The following is a 12,918-nucleotide window of genomic DNA, read 5'->3' on the forward strand; positions in this document are numbered from 1 at the left end:
GAGTAGTTCCATATTTTTTCATGCGGCTAAAAAGAGTTACAGTCCTTGAAGATTACACGAACCTCTTTAGAAAGAAATCTCAAACTGTGTTATTTTGCCAATATCTAAACGTTCACAACGAATTTATATCAAGGAAATGCAATGTTCATGTTAATTAGATGATTAGACAAATCTTATCAAGTTTTTTTTTGGTAATAAAATAATTAAAAACAACGTGCAAATATTGAAATTAGTTAGAGAGTGTAAACAGTCAACACAAGCGTATTGTTGTGAAGGATAATTTAATCTTGAGATAATTTTTATGGAGATGATAATTTTTTTGTTATTGTTGTAATATATTGCAAAGAATATATTTATAATATATTACAAAGGATAGTTGTTTAGGATGTTAAATAATTTTTTGCAACTTTTTTTTTTTATCAATTTATTATTGATTATCCATTTAAATTTTAATAATTACATTTTTTTAAATTATAAATAAATTTTATACTTGAGGTTGTTGCCCATATTATATATAATATTATTACACATAGATACCAAGAATTAGTAACAATAATAGTCAGATAAATTTTTATCATTATTTATCACCAGGCTTATTATTCGAGGTTATTTTTTTATATATTTTTACAGTATTTTTTATTATATTAAATTTTTTTTAAGTACTTAATAAAACATTTGGTAGTGATTCAAGTAACCTCCAAATCTTCTCATTTTATTACAATGTATGGACCTTATTACAACAAATTAAGCATATGAATCTTAAAAAGTATAAATAAATTTTATTGTCGTTATTATCTCTGTACAACGTTATTACACATAATCAATTATTGTTGGTAGTAGCAATATTCAGATAAATTTGGATAAATATTTTTTACCATGAGTTTAATTATATTTTTGTTTAATTTATTATTTTATATTAAAATACATACATATACGATACATACAATAATACATTGTGGTTCGAATAATATCTAAATAAGTAGAATTTTAACGAAATTGTATAAGTAAGTTCTTAATTTACTAATCTTTTGAAATAATGGAGATAACAATTAATTTTATAAAATAATATTTAGTTTTTTCATTTATTTTATAATTTTTATATGCTTATTTTTTTACATTCTATACTATCTTTTTTATCATATACAATATATCTCTATCTGTATTCTATTATATAAATTTTTCTTTACAACTAAATTCTTCATTCTTCTCACTCTTTTAATTTTGCTGTTATCTTCTGCCTTTTAATTCTATCTTGTAACTCTTATCTTCGTTTTTTCTTTTTCTTTCTTATTTTTATCTTCGCGTGTTCTAATATTTTTTTTCTTCTTCTCCTAAATCAACTCAACTATTCGAATGTTGTCCTTTCTCTCTCTTCTAATTGTGCTGTTATCTTCTAGCTTCTAACTTTTATCTTCCTTCATTATTTCTTCTTCCTTCTTCTTTTTATCTTCGCGGGTTCTAATCTTCTTTCTTCTTACTCTTAATTCAACTCAACTATTCGAATGTTGTAATTTTAATTTAACAATACAAATTTTGTGTCGATGCTAGGACTTGAACCCCAGTCGTGCGTGCCATTGACTGAGCTACGCCGGGCATAATATGTAGTTTCTTATTTTATATATTAATTAAATTATATTAAAATGCTTTTAAATACTTAATAAACAGTAATTAATATTTACTGGTAAATAAAGAGAGCAATTTAAGTCTATCCTACTTTGCCCTTTATTCTCTAGTATTATTCTTATTAATTTTATAAATAAATCAATATATACATATATATATATATATATATATATATATATACGTCTTACTTTTTAACTCGTACCGGCATTTTCGCTTTATTTTTAGCATCTTGATATGATAGATATTAGATAATTGTTTAAGAAGGTCAATATTGCGTAACCCATTCAGAACGAAACCAACACGGTATATATATATATATATATATATATATATATATACACGGATATATGCATTGTATTATACTTATTTTTTATCATCTTTATATATACTCTCCCGAGTTTTAAATAAATGTAAACTGTAAAATGCTGAATATATTGATATACCTTTTGATAAATGCTTGCAGTGCAGTCAGGCGTTTAGATAGAAAATCTACCTTAAAAACGAACAAATGTCAAAAAAAACAATGTTATCATAGCTGCATCTTTAAGATGTGGCATAACAACATATGAGTGAAGTTGCATTTTTGTCTAAAACGCCTGATCTTACAAGACTGCAGGTGGCTTCTTGCGAAAAACAATAGTATTAATACTGCTACTTATTTCTTAAGAATTTTGCAATGAAATAGGTCTTTTTGAATAAACCAATTTCTTAAAATTGGACTACTTTCTCAAGAAAAACTGTATTATTGCATAACACTAAATATCTTATTGATTCTTGGTATTATTCTATGCGTAAAGTATAATTTCTACGTAATTCCAAGTAATTTGACATATTTTTGACCACGTCATATAAACGAGTATGTGTAAATCCTCTCCTGCGTCAGTTTGTTTCGCAATTTCATGAATAGACAACAACTGTCGATACTATATAGTAATAAATAGGAAATATATTCATTGTTTTTTTCCATATATTGTAAATTACTTTAAAGAGAGAGTGTTCAGAAAAATGTATTGTTTTAGTAGCGATTATTTTCCAGTCTTCTGGAATATACTTGGTAAGTTAGTTTGATCTATCGCATTATTTTTTTATCTTTATAAAATATTGTTATCTTTTAAATTTAAATATTTAGTTTTTTTTATCAAAATTGATATTTTCGGTCGTGATTAATTGTTTATTTTAAAAAGTCAGTTTTGTGTGACGATCTGCCAAGCCGTTTCTTTGCAATTTGAAAAAAAGTGTTAAACTTTTTGTCCACATTTAAGCTCATCCTACCGAACCGATTTTAAAAAATCAAAAACTGTTCGAAAGATATTAGTTTGGAATGGTACTGATTAGTTTTAGGTGAAAATCTACCGAGCCGTTTTCTTGTAATTAACCGTTGAAAAAAAACTTTAAGCCGATTTTTATGGATTTTTTTTTAGCGATATATACCATGGTCTTATAGAACTTACTGAAATATTACGGCCTTACGACAAATAGTTTGATTTTAAAAATTCATCAAAATTTGAGAAAATGAGTAGTTCTTTTGACATTTGTTAAAATTAAAATTAGACTATTTACTTGGTATAATGACAGAGTACTTGGTCTTGAACATAATAAACCATCCTGGAAACTGGTTCAATTATAAAAATTATTGATTTTTGAAAATTTGCTTTTAGAAAATACTCCGAGTCAAAGTGTTCGTTCGTTTTCAATTATGTGTAATAAATCCACTCGGAATACTTTTAATCACTCATAAATTAATTTATTTTTTATTGATTAAGTCGATTATTTAAACATATCGGGAAGTTCATGTAACTTGCCTCAAGGCTAAATACCAAACCAACTAGTTTTAAATTAGTTTATTTGAAACACATGGAGTGTTTCGATTAAAGCCCAATCAGTGGAAAAGTACTAAAATTAAGTACATCAACAATAATGTGGAAAATGTAAAATAATCATAATTACAGTATCATATTGTAACACCATTAATGCATGAAATTACAATGAGATACTATCTAACTATATTTGGTTTTAGTATTTTGCACAGTAGATATTTTTATATGAAAATATAAGGCTTCAATTGGGGAAAGCCTCATATTTTTAGAACTTAGAAATTAACCCAAAAATGTAAGAAATATTAAGTTTTTGTTAGAAGCTTAATTAAGCGTTTCAGAACGTTCCATCATCAGGTATTTCTATCAAAAACACATGTTCTATAATTTGGTTGATGTTTATTTTTGTGAAAGTTGAAAAAAAAACTTATAAAGGAATTGTTATACATTTAAAAAATTGATACTCATTCTTTTATGAAATTTTAGAAATTGAGAAATACGGATTATGTACATGTATTTTAGATCTATGAACACATATTCTGTGTCATCAAACATCTTTTCAATCAACACAAAAAGATACCAATACCAATGGGTAAACTCTATTTTAGTCATAACATAACATATTGTCATTCATAATTACTAAATGTTTTTTGTATGTAATAAAACAGATTGTAAATGAATCTTGAGAAATAAAAAAAAATATTCTATGTCAAAAGCATATTTAAAAAAAAAAAATTGAACATTTGAATACACCTTACCTGAGTTAATTAACCTGATTTTTATGAAATTTTATAATCGCGATAAGTATGCGTAAGAATAGGCCAACATCTATTTGGTTGGCCACATTTGAGGTTTTTCTTAATTTTTCTTACTTTTCTTAATTTTTAGACATAAAATCAGTTTTGGGTTACGTTGGCACTTGTAATGACTACCAAACAATATGTCCCATGAACACTTTTATGTAGCATTGGGTAAACCAACCATCCATATTGGGGGGCGTCCATTAATCACGTGATTGATTTTTTAAGGATTTTTGGACCCGCCTTCTCCCTTGGTGATACAATACCTTTTCCTCCCTCATGTGATATTTTGTGATTTTTTGTCAACCCCCCACCCGTCTCCTAAAAACCTCACGTGATAAATGGACGCTTCCTTATTGGTGTTACCTGCCCCTTTTACTTATATACCACATATTTCCACCTTTGCAATCAGTTAGTTATTTTTTATACCTACTATAATTGTTCTTGAAATATTTTTTATGGCTAACCAACGTTTTCCGGGTCAGCTAGTATATATATATGTATATAAATACATATATGTATGTATATATATATATATATATATATGTATGTATGTATGTATTACCCCACCTACATATGTTTCGTACAAGCACATCTCGCTGGTACGTGCAAGAGTCGACTAGTTAGAAATTAGAAATTGACTTCAGCTTTCTTCTTGCGAAAGGTCATTGTGTCACGACAAAAAACTTAATACTTGGAAAATTACTGCATTGCGTGTTTATATAAACATATTGGACATATATGAAACATTCAACAACTTGCCAATACTTGATTAGATTGACTCAGAAAGATTTCTTAATAATAACAGATTAAATTTTTAGTACTTTGCCAATGCTTCTACTTTGTCTTCAGTATGCTATTTTAGAGTATAATTTTCTTCATGGTGCCATGTTAGTATTGATAACTTAATATTTCGAAAATTACTGCATTGCGTGTTTATATGAACATATTGGACATATATGAAACATTCAACAACTTGCCAATACTTGATTAGATTGTCTTAGAAAGATTATCTTAATAATAACAGATTAAATTTTTAGTACTTTGCTAAAGCATCTGCTTTGTCTTCAGTATGCTATTTTGGAGTACTTTTTTTTATGATCCTTGTTAGTATTGATAGCTTAATATTTCGAAAATTATTGCATTGCGTGTTTATATGAACATATTGGACATATATAAAACATTTGTTACTTGCCAATACTTGATAAAATTCACTTAGAAAGATTTCTCAATTTTAATAACAGATTAAATCTAGTACTTTGCCAATGCATCTACTTTGTCTTCAGTATGCTACTTTGAAGTATAATTTTCTGGTGCTTTGTTAGTATTGATAATTTTTTTAATTGTTTCATTGACTGATAAAAAAATTAAAGGTTGATGAATTAACTTCTTAAATCTTGGTACCATAATAATTTGTTTCCTAGATATATTACATTTGGGTTCGATTTTTTAATGTATTATTCTGCAATGATGAGTTATTAACGAGAGTTGATGAATTGAAGAAGTTGCACGAAAAATCAGCACATACCAATTTCTTCTTTTACAAAACATATTTTGAAATAATCACTTACTGAGTGAACATTACGAATCTTTTATTAATTTATAAATATATGTATTTAAATATGTTTTCTGTATATATAATATGAATTTGATTTGTGTGCGTGAATATAATATTTTTTGCGCCAATGATGTTGTAAATTCTCGTTTGGCAATGCAAATGAAATACATACTTTTATCATTATCTTTCTTTAATTTGTCAATAATTAGTCAAGACGTCTCACACAATTTGTCATTGTTTTAAATAGTCTCAAAATAAACAGGTTTATGTGTCATACCGTTTGTTTGATCAGTTACTATTTTACAAGCACACGCGCCATATATTTAAAAAAATAATAAAAAATGTAAAGTTTTTGAAATAATTATTGGTAAATACAATTATTATTTTTTTATAAATATTTATTGGCCTTTCTAACATTTATGCTGTCTTTTATATCATATCGATTTTTTCTTCTTTTCCTTCTAAATCCTATCTTCTTTCTATTTCTTTATTTTTCTTTTTCTTCTAAATTCTATCTTCTTTCTAAATTCTATCTTCTCGTATTCTAATCTTGCCTATTCTTCTTGCTTCTAATTTTACTCAATTTTAACTCAATAATTCAAATTGTATTTTTAATTTTAACTTAACAATTTTAAATTCAATGACAGTGCCACGACTCGAACCGCGTATCTCTGGCGTATGAATCGGGCATGTTACTGACTGAGCTATTCCCGCTACTAATTATAAAATATTTAATATTGAATGTCCCTTATAACACATTTCTAAGTTTAACCATTTGCATAGGTAAAATGTGAATTCTAATACCAGGTTTAAAGTTTCCATCTTCCTTCGTAAATAATAAGAACCTTGCCACAGCAATAGTTGGCCCGATATGCTGGAATATAAATATTTAAATATTCGTATATATTTTCTCATGAAATAATTGCAGTCAATTCCTCGGAAAAAACAATAATCTCAATTCGTATTGTAAAATTATGTGTTCTCATAAATATTTTATATTTTTGCTTTTATTTCACCTACTCTTTTAGATGTCAGGTAATTTTGCATGTTTCCTATTTCGAGCTTCTAAATAATGACATATATTTGATTTAGGAAAGATACAAAAAAAACTTTTTCTACAATTATGTTCTAAGAATTTGTTTACGCCGAACCAACAAATTTCAAGTAAAATGTAAACACTTTACATATATACATACATACATAATTTTCTGACGCACTTAATATCAAAAGTATTTTTTTTTACTATGATCTATTGCATTTGCCAAAAAACTCATTTGTAAACGATGATATAATAAATAAGATTTTTGCGAACTTGTTTATATATATATATATGTGTATGTATATTATATATATATATATATACATATACCTTCCTAAATTTTTTAACAGATAATTAAAAAACTCATGTTTTTTTGCAGTTGAATAAATTCAACTAACTTTTAAATTTCAACTTAAAAAAAAAATAATTTAAGAAAAGTATTTTTGTGACTATTTTCATTTCGAAAACGTCGAAAAAACATGAAATAAGCAAATTTGATTTCCTGGCCTTCTAGAAGTTGATAAATTAATTTTCATCCTTTGTCTTAAGACAAAGATGACTTAACCTCGCGCCGCGGAGTACTGCATCACCTGCCTTTGACTCTCGGATCACAATTTCACTTTGGTTGATATATGTATAATTTTCATATTGGAATTTATTCTTCGGAATAATAATTTTTGAGACCCCATAGCCTTTCCGGGCAGGGGCAATAATAATTAATATAAACTAATACAAATATTATATTATATTATATATATATATATATATATATATATATAATATGTGATTACATACTTTATGCCAAAATGGTATCGATTGCATCTTGAAAACAGTAGATCTAATAATTCCCAATAATAAAGTTTATAATAAAGTTAAAGAAGTTAAATATATAAATAAAATCAAATTAAACGTTTATAAAATCAAACAAAACTGAAAATCTGTGCAATAGAATTATTAACGAATATTTTTGATCTGTATCTTCTTTTTTGCATCTTTTGCAGTGATAAATGTTTTCAAATATATAAAATTATGCACATATATTATTTTAGTTTAATAAAACAACTATCAAGCTATAATTAAAATTATTGCTATAATTTCTTTTTCTAAACTACTTCAAAATCAAAATGTTACACATTTTAAGGTTTAACATTTAAGATATAGTTTTCCAATGCAAATATACATGTTTATGCGACAAATATTACATTAACAACCACGTGGATACAATCATCATCCTATACAATCATATATCCTATACAATCTTCAATTTCATACGATCTTCTTCATATAATTCTATTCTTTCTATACTTCTTAACTTATCTTCATTCTTCTTTCTTCTTCTGATTTCATTTTCTAAACTCTTCTTACTTCTTCTACAATACTTCTCATTTCAACTTCTGAACTCTTCTTACTTCAATTCATTTTAATTCTAATTCTCTAATTTTTATACACTCTGATTATTTTTACATACATATTTTTTTCTCTCTGTGAGCTAATCCCGACATAATAGATTGAATAATAATTTAATAAAATATTAAATATTTTTCTAATTGTTTATAACAATAAAACACATTGCAAATCTGTATTATATTTTTGTCCTAAATATAGTCGGTCATAAATATATTTTTAACTGGTGTTTTGTAATATGAACTTAATTTTATTTCGCTATAACATTCCACATTCTTAGTGTTTTAGTTTGCGAAAGAACGCCCATCGTTTTATGCAGCAAACTCTGAACATTCCAATAAATTGGATAATATAAAATATTTAACTAATTTTTATTAATATCATTTGATGTATTTATGATGTTTACTCATGATAAAATGAAATAATATCTCTCTTTTTTTCTTCCAGGAGCGCCACCTCAAAATTTGATGCAACAACATGTAGTTCAAAATTTGAATCGAAATATGCATTGGAGGCCTAATTCGAACAAACAAGGTAATTAGTATTAATATACTTAAAAGATGAATATATATCAATATATATATATATATATATATATATGTGTGTGTGTGTGTGTGTGTGTGTGTGTATATAAATATACTAGATGACCCGACAGACGTTGTCCTGCACCCACGTCTACAATATGAAACTTCAAAATTTTTTAATATCCTATCCTATTACTTTTAATATCTTATTTGATGTCTAGCCTTTGGGATTCATTTATGGTCTTAGCATAAGCAGTATAAAAAATTAACAAAAAAAACAATATAGTATCTGCGGCAAAAGAACAATATCACAGTTGATTTTACCACACACCATAATTGCTTCAATAATTTAGTCTATAATTTTCATAATCTCGTACGATATATATTATTTGCTTACTAATACACAGTACATTTTTCTTACTAATAATTTAATAAACATTATTGTTTATGTTCAAATCTTAGGCGAATTAATTTGTAAAACCTAGTTCATATGAGCACTCTTCAATCTAAGATCAGCTTGCTAAATATTCCATATCCAATGCCAAACAAATGAATTTTTGACACATGAAACAAAATTCTAAATCATTTTTTAATAAGTAGAAATATTTTTTTGTATTGTTAAATAATTTAGTAAAGTAAACCAAAATGCGACATGCATAAGTTTAAAAAAATAATGTATATGCAATTGCGTTATTTATTAAATTAAATTATATAATTTCATCTGCCAAACTGTTGACTGTATCTTATATTATTTTAATTTCTGGCACATCTCAGCTGCTTTTCGGCAATAATAATGTAGACATTACATTTTTCTTGTATATTATATTCTAATATTATCTAAGCTCATAATTTCAGCTAAATTCAAATTTCAAGTGAATTGACATTTCTAGCAGATTACAGTTCAAATGTTTTCAATGTCAAACCATGATAAGTGGTTTTTCGTAATTTTTGTCATTTATTTATACAATTTTTGTCAATTTCCTTTGACAAACTCCAAAAAGAATTATCAAAATCCGAATAACCGTTTAGGAGAAGTATCAAATCATACACCCGTACAGAAGAATTTTATATATAAGATTTACGATAATTTTCCCATTACTGTGAAATCATATTATTATGAATTATACATGTGTATTTTTGGCAAATGATATTATGATTTTGATAAATTGACCAACATAAAAATGCAGTACATTAATTGTAATTGTAAAATATGCTCTTAAATTATGTTACCATGAATTACTCTAAATATATGTTTACAATTGTTACAAATTTGCGAATTGAATCTCAAAATATTTACATTTGCAACGTCCTTGTTTTTGTCATCTTCTTGAGAAGACAGAAAATTTCTCATGCTGAAATTCTTTCATAATGCATTTTTTTTCGACAAGATTGATAATTTTTTATTAAGGAAAATTGTACACAAATTATTTTAATTACAATTTTTAGAATCCTAATTATCAATTAGGCTAGTATATTATTATTGTGGTAAATAATAATCAAAATTGGTAGTAATTAACAGAGAGGGAAATCAAAAATATTGCCGGAGGGAAAAATAGAAAATATGTTCCAACTATTGCATATAAAATACTATTTTTTTCTTACTAATATACTTTTTTACTAATATACTTACTAATACACTTACTAATATACTTACTTACTAATACACTTTTCCTTCAGAAGCATTTTTTTCTATTGCAGATAATTTTTAAATATTGTACTTAGCATACCTTAGGATGTCTGTTAGGTTATAATTAGGAAATTGCCTAATTATCCCTTGAGGCTTAACTCGACCTTTGAAAATATTTTGCATCATATATGTTAATACTCATTAATATTTTCATCATAATATTACGCATGTGAGATTATTTATAATTGGAAATTAGACTGCATCTATTTTTATTTCTGCATATTTATTAATTGGAAGTCAATTAAATTCATAACTTACGGGTTAATAGTTTTAAAATCTAGGTTTATTCATATTTAATTATATATTAAATGTAATTTATCGTTCTTTTTCATGGTTTGATAAAACTTGGTTGAGTTCGTATAAAAATTTATACTTGCTTAAAATATGTAATTTTTCTTTTTAACTTCCCGAAGGAGAAGTTAGTTTTTATCCAAATTTAAAAAAGGTTTGTGTGTGTATGGGAAAATTTTATCTAAATATCTAAATCTCAATTTTGGTTGATTGAGTCGGTTATATACACATTTCAGTATTTTGCCTCAAGACAAAATGCCACTTTCAACTAGCCTTTTAAAGATTTCTAACTACAGAAAACATATGATCTGCTTATATATGATTAACAGAAAATATGTACCATAGAAGGAATTAGCTGTTGCGTTGAACAAATTTCAAATTGTGTAAGGTCATTTAGGTTTTTTACAAATTCATTTTTTTGTATCAGTATTTATTTTCATTCGATTTCACACTCAACATGCATGATAACTATGCATATTGTTTTTGTATTTTATAAGCGTAAAAATTATACCACAAAACTTATATGTGAAAAAGTACAATAGTTATTCTTGGTGCTATTTAAATATTGATGACAGTGCATTTTTACTTTATTTCAATGGAGAAGTAAAAATGCAGCTGGTCTACTTGGAAAGATATCAACTTATATGTACAGAGATTTGTTGCAAATAACAAAACTATAATATATATATATATATATTTTATATATATATATATATAATATATTCTATATAATTTCAATATGACAATTTTAATGTAGAAGATGCACCATGTTGGTTCTAGAAAGCCGGCGATTGTTCAAATTTAAATTTATTTATTTCAATAATATGACTTAAATATCTGATTGTTTTTTATCTCCACTGACTAGCAGATTAAAAAATATAATCTACTTTCAAAACAACCTAATGGTGGTTATTAAGGATAATTATTCTTGATAACCATCATCAGTTAGTCATTGCCTTTTAAGTAATTATAATTACTTTGCTGATTTTTATATCAATGGATGATATTATATGATATAGGTATCATAGTTCTAACCTTCAATTAGCTGAAATTAAAAAAAATGCAAACCGTTTTACTCTTATTGATGATTATTAAGAAAAATTTGATTTTATATATTAACATTTTTTGATAAACAGTGAAAATAAATTGAATTTTATTTTGCTAGTTTTTCTTATGCATAAATTAATAATTTTTATTAACTTAATTTTTATTAAAATAATAATTTTTATTAAAATAATATTTTTTATTAAAATAATATTTTGATTAACTTTATTAACTTTTCCTACTTTAAAGTTTTTTCTTATTTTTGTAATCATAAAAAGTTTCAAATTCAAGAAAACTTGTGATTAAAGTAATATTTAGCTGTTGAATTAATAGTAAAACTTAAATGTACTCCATAGCTTGAAATATAAAATTAAATGTAAAATCTGCCTATAACAATTGTGCTCTCTTTACTGAAAAATACGAATTCATAACTATTTATTTTCCTGTTATTGATTTCCCCTGAAATCAATAAATAAGAATTTTCTGTTATCGTTATGGTATGACTCATTAGACTATGCAATTTTCATACTATTTTCTCATTTTCACAACTTATCAAGAAATTTCAAATGTGACTCAGCAAAGGTGCTGTCAATCTATTTTTAATTACTAGTAAATAAACTATACAGGTGCACGTAATATATATATATATAATATATATATATATATATATATAATTGATATCCATAAATCAAACTAAACTATATGAGTAAATAAAATAGTTAATTTAAAACTTGTATTTATATTTTAATATCCCTACAATAATAGTACCAATAGTCTATGGTATGGGGATGTATTGGGGATGGGGATGGCAGTATAGTTATTAATTTTTTTATATCAAAAATAACAAAAGGCAGAAATAAACTCGAATAGCACTGATTAAAAAATATAGCAACTGTGTACTGGCTGTTCTCAGCCTAGAATAGAAATGTCACGTTTTTCTTAAAATATATTTGCCATCATATGTACAATAATTTGTAAGAGGATCATACATCAAACGTGACGAACACGTGACTTATAGATAAATCTAAATTTAAGAAAAAATGACAAAATGCTATTGGTGATGTAGTACTTTTTCTTTTATTTGAGACATTCAGACGATCCAAATATTACAATATCTTCTTGAAGGGACACTAA

This window comes from Ctenocephalides felis, unplaced genomic scaffold, assembly GCF_003426905.1.
Source record: "Ctenocephalides felis isolate EL2017-DRISC unplaced genomic scaffold, ASM342690v1 CF-g0.4_SCAFFOLD_03570, whole genome shotgun sequence".
Lineage (NCBI taxonomy): Eukaryota > Metazoa > Arthropoda > Insecta > Siphonaptera > Pulicidae > Ctenocephalides > Ctenocephalides felis.